This window comes from Euprymna scolopes, chromosome 42 (assembly GCF_053919585.1).
Source record: "Euprymna scolopes isolate OS-2025 chromosome 42, ASM5391958v1, whole genome shotgun sequence".
Taxonomy (NCBI): Eukaryota; Metazoa; Mollusca; class Cephalopoda; order Sepiida; family Sepiolidae; genus Euprymna; species Euprymna scolopes.
This window is the reverse complement of record NC_136523.1, coordinates 43963683-43970689: the sequence shown is the minus strand read 5'-3', so window position 1 is coordinate 43970689 and position 7007 is coordinate 43963683. Positions and strand designations below refer to the sequence as shown.

At 32.7% G+C, this 7007-nt stretch overlaps 1 long non-coding RNA gene across 1 annotated transcript in view; it reads right to left on the bottom strand.

Moving 5' to 3' along the window:
• Positions 1-864: 864 nt before the first annotated feature.
• The window catches only part of LOC145267063 (uncharacterized), a 15916-nt gene continuing 9773 nt past the window's right edge, over positions 865-7007 (bottom strand). Inside the window, exon 3 of the long non-coding RNA XR_013864814.1 lies at positions 865-1255. This is a non-coding gene — a long non-coding RNA (uncharacterized LOC145267063). The remainder of the gene's footprint in view (positions 1256-7007) is intronic.

Here is a 7007-nt window from a genome sequence, read left to right as displayed (position 1 = left end):
AATCTGCCAAACCTTAGAAAGGCCAAATTTTAAAAGCAATGTAGTGGCCTCGAATAATAAATATAAATGATAAAAAAAATAATAAAAATGAATTTTTTTTCTGGTTTTATTTCAGCCTTTGGGTCTAACAATGTGTTTCATATAAAATAAATAGTTTTTATATTTTTTTTATCTGGCAAATAATTTACGCCGCTAAACTACACATTTACCAAAAAAAAAAAATAAATGCATGCATTAATGTTTATAAACGTTATTTTTTAGGTTCACAAAATCGTGAGTGTCCTTAGGACAGTGATCCCTTCTGGCGAAATATCTGGTGGAGAGTGTAGCAGATACTTCTTTTTGGGGGCGATTACATTTACATGTTTTTATCCGTTCTTTTATTTTTGAAATTGTTGTGGGTTATCCATGTTACCAATGATAAAAATGATTAGTATATCAGACGTGTTTCAAACGGAACTTCATGTCAACCCAGGCAACGCCGGGTACCCATGCTAGTATATATATATATATATATATATATATATATATATAGAGAGAGAGAGAGAGAGAGAGAGAGAGAGACTCTGCGTCTTTTCCGTAACCACAACCAAGGTAAATGTTTCTCGCATGTTTCTCCCATTAGCCCCCCCCATTCCAGCCCCCCCCTTCTTTTTTTTCTCTATTCAAAAAATGCTACATTGCCAAAAGTGTGTTTATTCATAAAGTCTGAAGAAATGCTAGTTTTGGAAAATTTTCCAACGATATAATGCTTGAAACTGTCGAACTGGACACTGAAACAATTGTAACATAAAATGAAATACACTTTTCGTTGCCATCAACACCTTGTCTTGAAGTCTTGATTTTGCACACACAGTGTATATATATATATATATATATATATATATATATCCCTTTTGACAGCTTCAGATTCATGTTTATTTTCAGTGACAAAGTTTTTTCAGTAACTTAGAGTTACTTCCCTTTCTGTTCTCATTACTACATGTAAATAAAAGCAGACGTCTCTTCGTGTCTGTGTGTTGAATGAAAACATGTTTACGTGATAATTTTCTTTTTTTGTTGATGTTGGTTGCTTTCTCCAGTGTGAATTCTATTTAAAACAAACAAGGTATGTTTTATTTGATTCTTAACTTTAATAATTAACAGTCACATACTTCACTCCTCCATACTCCTCCTTCACTGTATTCGAGTGAGCAATGGGTAGAGAGGCAAACTGGTTGTCGTTGTGTAGCAGAACAGATTCGTCCCAAATCAGCTGAAAAAAAAACGCAGACAATGTTTTTTGTTGTTGACCAGTGCCAGTTAAATGATGAAGAATATTATGAGAGGATTGAAAGTAATGAATGGGATGAAAAAAATGTGATTAATTATGACGACGATTTACAACAAATATTTATTAACATTGGATTTGGAGATGAATATGTTTTGGCCGTCAGTCAACGGGTTATAACTTTTGCCCATTTTAACGGATTAAAAAGGCTTGAAAAGAGTTTAATAATTATTGTTAACACACACACACACACACACACACATATATATATATATATAGATAGATAGATGTTTTGGAGTACATAGGGAACTAGATAGATAGATAGATAGACAGATAGATAGATAGACAGATACATAGGTCAGTAGATTGGTAGATAGATAGATAGAAAATATTAAGGGAGATTTTCTCAATAGATAGATAGATGTTTTAGAGTCCATAGGGAACGAAATAGATAGATAGATAGGGTAATAAATTTCAGATGAATATTCTGCAACATGAAGAGTGAGTCTATTTTGGGAATTTATGTCGTTCAAGTGATTTGGAATTCCTTTCTATGTGAATTGGTGAGAAACTTTGTTCTTTGTAAAAAGTATGAAATCATCAGGTGGATATTTTGGAAGGCAGGAAGTTTCCCACTATCACGAGAGAGAGAGAGAGAGAGAGAGAGAGAGAGAGAGAGGGAGGGAGGAAGGGAGGCTGGAATAGAGAGGGGGGCAAGAAAAAGAGTAGTTGCAAGAGAGAGACCCGATTAGAAAGAGGAGGCAAGAAAAAGAGGGGGCTTGACATACTAGGTGTTTTTGAGTGTCGAGTCACTCTTGAAAACTGTTCTGATGTCGTATGGACTGCATATTTAAACGAATTTTTCGGATAGGTCCTTTATGTATGGTGTGCCACCTGTGGCACGTTTTCGGGTATTGTCCTTTGGTGTTTGCTCCATGTTTTTTGGAGCTGATGTAACGTTCTCTGGGTAGTCATTTCGGTGGAGGATTATTCTTAGGTTATCTATTTCCTCTTGGTACGTGTTATCATTGCTACCGTTTGTTTCTGGCATTGTGTTGTAAGCACCCGACGATTCAATAGGATTATATTTTAAATATTAAAAAAAATTATTTACAGAAATGTAAAAATAAAAGGTTATTATTATTTTTTTTTTTATTGTTTTGTGATAAAATAAGACTTGGTTTTTATACGGTTTCGTATTTCGTTTCATGCTTAGTGACTTCCGTTCCATATTTAGGTAAACGGAGTCCACTACTGGCGTCTTAACTTTGCGTACTGAATTTTTGGACATAACCCAAATTTCTTGGATCTGATGTCACACTTGTTGAATTCTGAAGAATCCAAAGAATACGAATAACGAATCCTCATCTAAAAAATCTAGAAATGCTTGTTAGTTGCATGATATTGCGCCATATCGACCCTTTTTTTTTTATTTGTTTTGTTTACTACAGAAGTAAAGCCTTTTTTGGAAAGCTAATACAGATGGTAAAAAGGCAAGAGGAAGGGGGGGGGGAGATAGGGTCCAAAAAGAATTTTCAATCTAACAGTTTTTTTTCGTGATGACACAAGTGTTAAAAAAACAAAAACAAAAAAAAAACAAAACAATTTATAACGTTTCTGAATTTTTGAGATGAGGGTTGGTTATATGTATTATTATTCACCGGACTACTGTTCTCATCTTGAGTGTGATTTTTCACAACGTTTCGGTCGATATAACCTCCAACCTTCTTCAGGTGTATCTTGTTGAACTCGGGAATGTTTCTGTTGAACTCGGGAATTTGGACGGAATTTTGAGCGGAACCCTTTATTTACTTCATGGGGGTTGCGTGTTCTGGTTCCGTCAGCCATGACTGGATAGAGGTCCTAAGTAATTCGCAAATGTATATTTCGGTCGCCCACACTGAGGATTGAACCTTCAACCTTTAGGAGAATATCACTTTTACAATTGATTTTTCCCAGTACTCTAACCACTGCGCCACGGGTCTTTGCGGACATTTGAAAATCCGTTCTGTTACTTTTTTACTCATATCATGTTTAATGTTTGTGCAAAATTTCCAAAAATTCTAAGGCATAGTTATTGAGAAAAGTGCGGACAGACCAACGGCCGAATGGACAAAGGTGAATTTATAGGTCCACCCTCATTTTGTCAGGGGACCAAGAAAGAAAGGAAAACGAATGAAGGAAATAAATGAAAAAGAAGAAGGAAGATGAATAAAGAAAAACATATATAAAAAAAAAATAAGGAATAAGAAAAATTAAGAAAAAGTTCGATAAAAAAAAAAACAAATAAGAAGGTAATAAAAAGAGAGACTAAAGAAAACAGAAAAAGAATGAAGAAAAGAAAAAGTATGAAGAAAAAATGAAAAAACGATAAAAATAAGACAAAAGAAAATATGAGAAAAAAATTTAAAATATATATATAAGAAAAAAAAAAAAGAAAAATATATTTAAAAATAATAAAAGAAAATAAGAAAAAAAAAAGAAATATGAAGAATATAAGAAAAAGAAAAGAGAAGAAATATATGATGTGAGAAATTCTACAATTATAAGCAGGCTCCCTCATTGGCTGATTGGCCACCCACTGTCTTTGTTTAGACCAATTAAATTGGACGAGATTTTAACTGCCGAGCGATGGGCTTGACAAGTTTTTGAATGCCTTTTCTTTTTTCAGGTGGTTTCAGACAAGCAGCCGTAGAAGAAAGATGGGACTCAACTCTCTCTGCGTATGAGGCATTTGAGAACCTCTACTCTTCGTCTCCTTGAGACTTTGTTTTAAAGGCTAAATGCTTAGGCTAAGTTATTATTATATATGTCTCCCAGAGACTTTTTATGGTCAGAATTATTGACCTATCATTAATAACTTTTCCTTCAAATAAACGTTCCTGATGAACTTCTGTAGGTGTATCAGGATTTTTGTAGGAATTTTTGACACCCCTAACACGAAACTGCAAATAAAATATAAAAAACTCGTAATTTCTCTTTTAAAGGTGGGTTGTTTATTTTCTTTATCGATTATACTTCCAAAATAAACTATTAAAGTTGTATAAAAAGTAATAGAAATATTTTGGAAAAAATAGTGATGAAATTAATTGAATGTTACGAGTTCAGTATTTTTCAATTTTTAAACTTTAAAAATCTATTAAAATTTTTCTATTGATTCTATTTTTACGATATTTTCAGGGTCAATGTGAAATATTATGCTCTTTCCAATAAACCGAATATAATATTTTAGACAAACGTTTTTTTTTTTAAATTCACGCCTCCCCCCCATTTTCAAATGTCTATTAAAAAGTAAATAATTAATTTATGTACCAAAGTTTTATATATCACAAATTGAAGATAAAAGATCAATAAATAATACATTCAAATTTAAAAACAAAAAAGTAGTGTTTAGAAATTTACCTGTAAAGTCCGAAGTTTAAAACCTTTTTTTTTTTTTTTTTAAAAACCACGTTGTTTGTTTTTGTGGGTTTTTTTTAAATGAAACCTTGGTCCTTGCTCCTTTAATTGAAAAAAAAAATTAGGGCTTGAATGGCATTTTTCGAGGAGTTATAAGCTTCGAAAGATGGCGGGTGGAATTATTTAATAGTTTTCACGAAATTTCTGACACTGCTAGAACTTCTGTGATGTCGACTCTAGTCTAGAATTGAATCTTTCATCAGAAGGCATCATACCAACCCCTTCAAACGGATGTAATTAATCCGATCTTCGAGGAGTGCTGTATCCGAGTTTCGCCAGCTTTATTCAGAGACAAAATAGGCATTTCCTTTTTTGCAAAAAAGAACGAATAAAACTTGTGTCAAATTTTAGAAGTATGCTTTATTGTAAATGTTAATTTTTGCCCTTTTCTTGGAGGAGAAAAATCTTACGATAAAAAAAAAGAAAAAAAGAAAACAAATTTAAAACGTGAAACATGAAGAAAAAGATAAAAAAGAAGAAATATAAAAATAAAAAAATAAAAATCTAACAAAAATAACAACGACAAATAAAAAAAGAAAAAGAAAAATATAAGAAAAAAATGGAGAAAAAAAACTATAAGAGAAAGAAATAAGAAAAAGAAAAAATATAAAAAGAAAAAAAGAAAATATATGAAAAAGCGAAAAGAACAAGAAAAGAGAAAAAACTGTAATTTTCTTCTATAATATAAATCTCACCCGCCTGTTTAAATGTATGTATGTATGTATGTATGTATGTATGCCTAACACTTTCGACAGATCTTTCATGAGATCGGTATCGTTTTGAAGCTTGACTCTTAGGTCGACAAATATCGAAAATTTGGCTAAAAGCATTAATTCCTTCACCCTAAACTGGGCACTTATCTACTGGGAGGGGTCGCTTTTTCGTCGATATTTTCGAAAGTCATCCTCTCTTTTCGATTGTCTAGTCTTAATTTAAACCTACGTCACTTCTGGTTTGGCGATAGGTGCAACAGCAAACACGTCAGGTTTTTTTTTTTTTCACGTTTTTTTTTTCCTCCTTCGCGGTACAGGTTCGAGCCTGCCTGCCTAATACCACTTTTTTTTTTTTTGCTCAACACACACCTCCAAACACCCGGACAATGCCAGGCATCCAGACTAGTAACAAATAAAAAAAAGAAAGAAAAAAAAGAATAAAGAAAGATATATATATTAAAAGAAGAAGAAACAATGTTAAACCCTGCGATTGTGTATATCTATTCAAGTCTTACTTTGATAAATAAAGATTTAATTCAAATTAACATAATCAACTTGTAATGGCATAGATTTACTGACATAGTCACAAAGATTCCCAGCACACGCGTTCATTTTCAAGAGCGACGTTCTCTTTTTCTTGGCTGGACTACATGGCTTCAAACATTTTAATAATAGACGGTGATATTCCTAAAATAAATTCTCCAAAAATAGATTGTCTTCTTTTGAGAGAGAGAGAGGGGGGAAGGAGAGGGAGAAAGGAAGAGAGAGAGAGGAAGAAAAAGAGAGAGGGAGGAGGGAAGAGAGAGAGGAAGAAAGAGAGAGAGAGAGAGAGAGAGAGAGAGAGAGAGAGAGAGAGAGAGAGAGAGAGAGAGAGAGAGAGTTACGTTGAGCTACCCTGTTCGATCACTGAATGGACTCTTCTTGGATCCAAGAATAGAGTCGTTATATCCAATTAGTAAAAATCTTTCTCGGAGTCCACATTTTAAATCCATTGCTATTTCTGCTACTCGTAAAATCGGTTCTCTCTATTGACTTAAACACTTCTGTCCTGATTGGTCACTTAGAGGCAAAGGCACACAAATATTCAGCACGTATAGGGGAATGTATACGTTTAAGGGCACATTTATTATCTTCCCAATAAAATTATATACATACGATTTAAAGACGCTTCTACACTATTGGGACGGAATTTCGGAAATCGTAATACTGAATTTCACATGAAAACAATGATATCTACGCATTCCTCGTATTTTTAAGATGATTATATTAAAAAAATTATGAAAATCGATAAGGTAAAAAAAATTTTTATTAAAGAAAATAAAAAAATAGAATTTGATTAAAATGATCGTAAGACACAGGAGCGTTCAAAAGGGAGGTAATTTTCCGTTTTAATTTAAACAAGATGGCTGCAATTTTTATTCTGCTAACACGATTAAAATTGCTTTGTTTAATAATTCAGTAATAATCATGTAATTTAGACTGCATGATTTGGAAGTTGCCATTGTAACTTATTAGAATTGTCAAGGAGAAAAAATTCCATTGAAACCTTTGTTTTTTATTTGAAA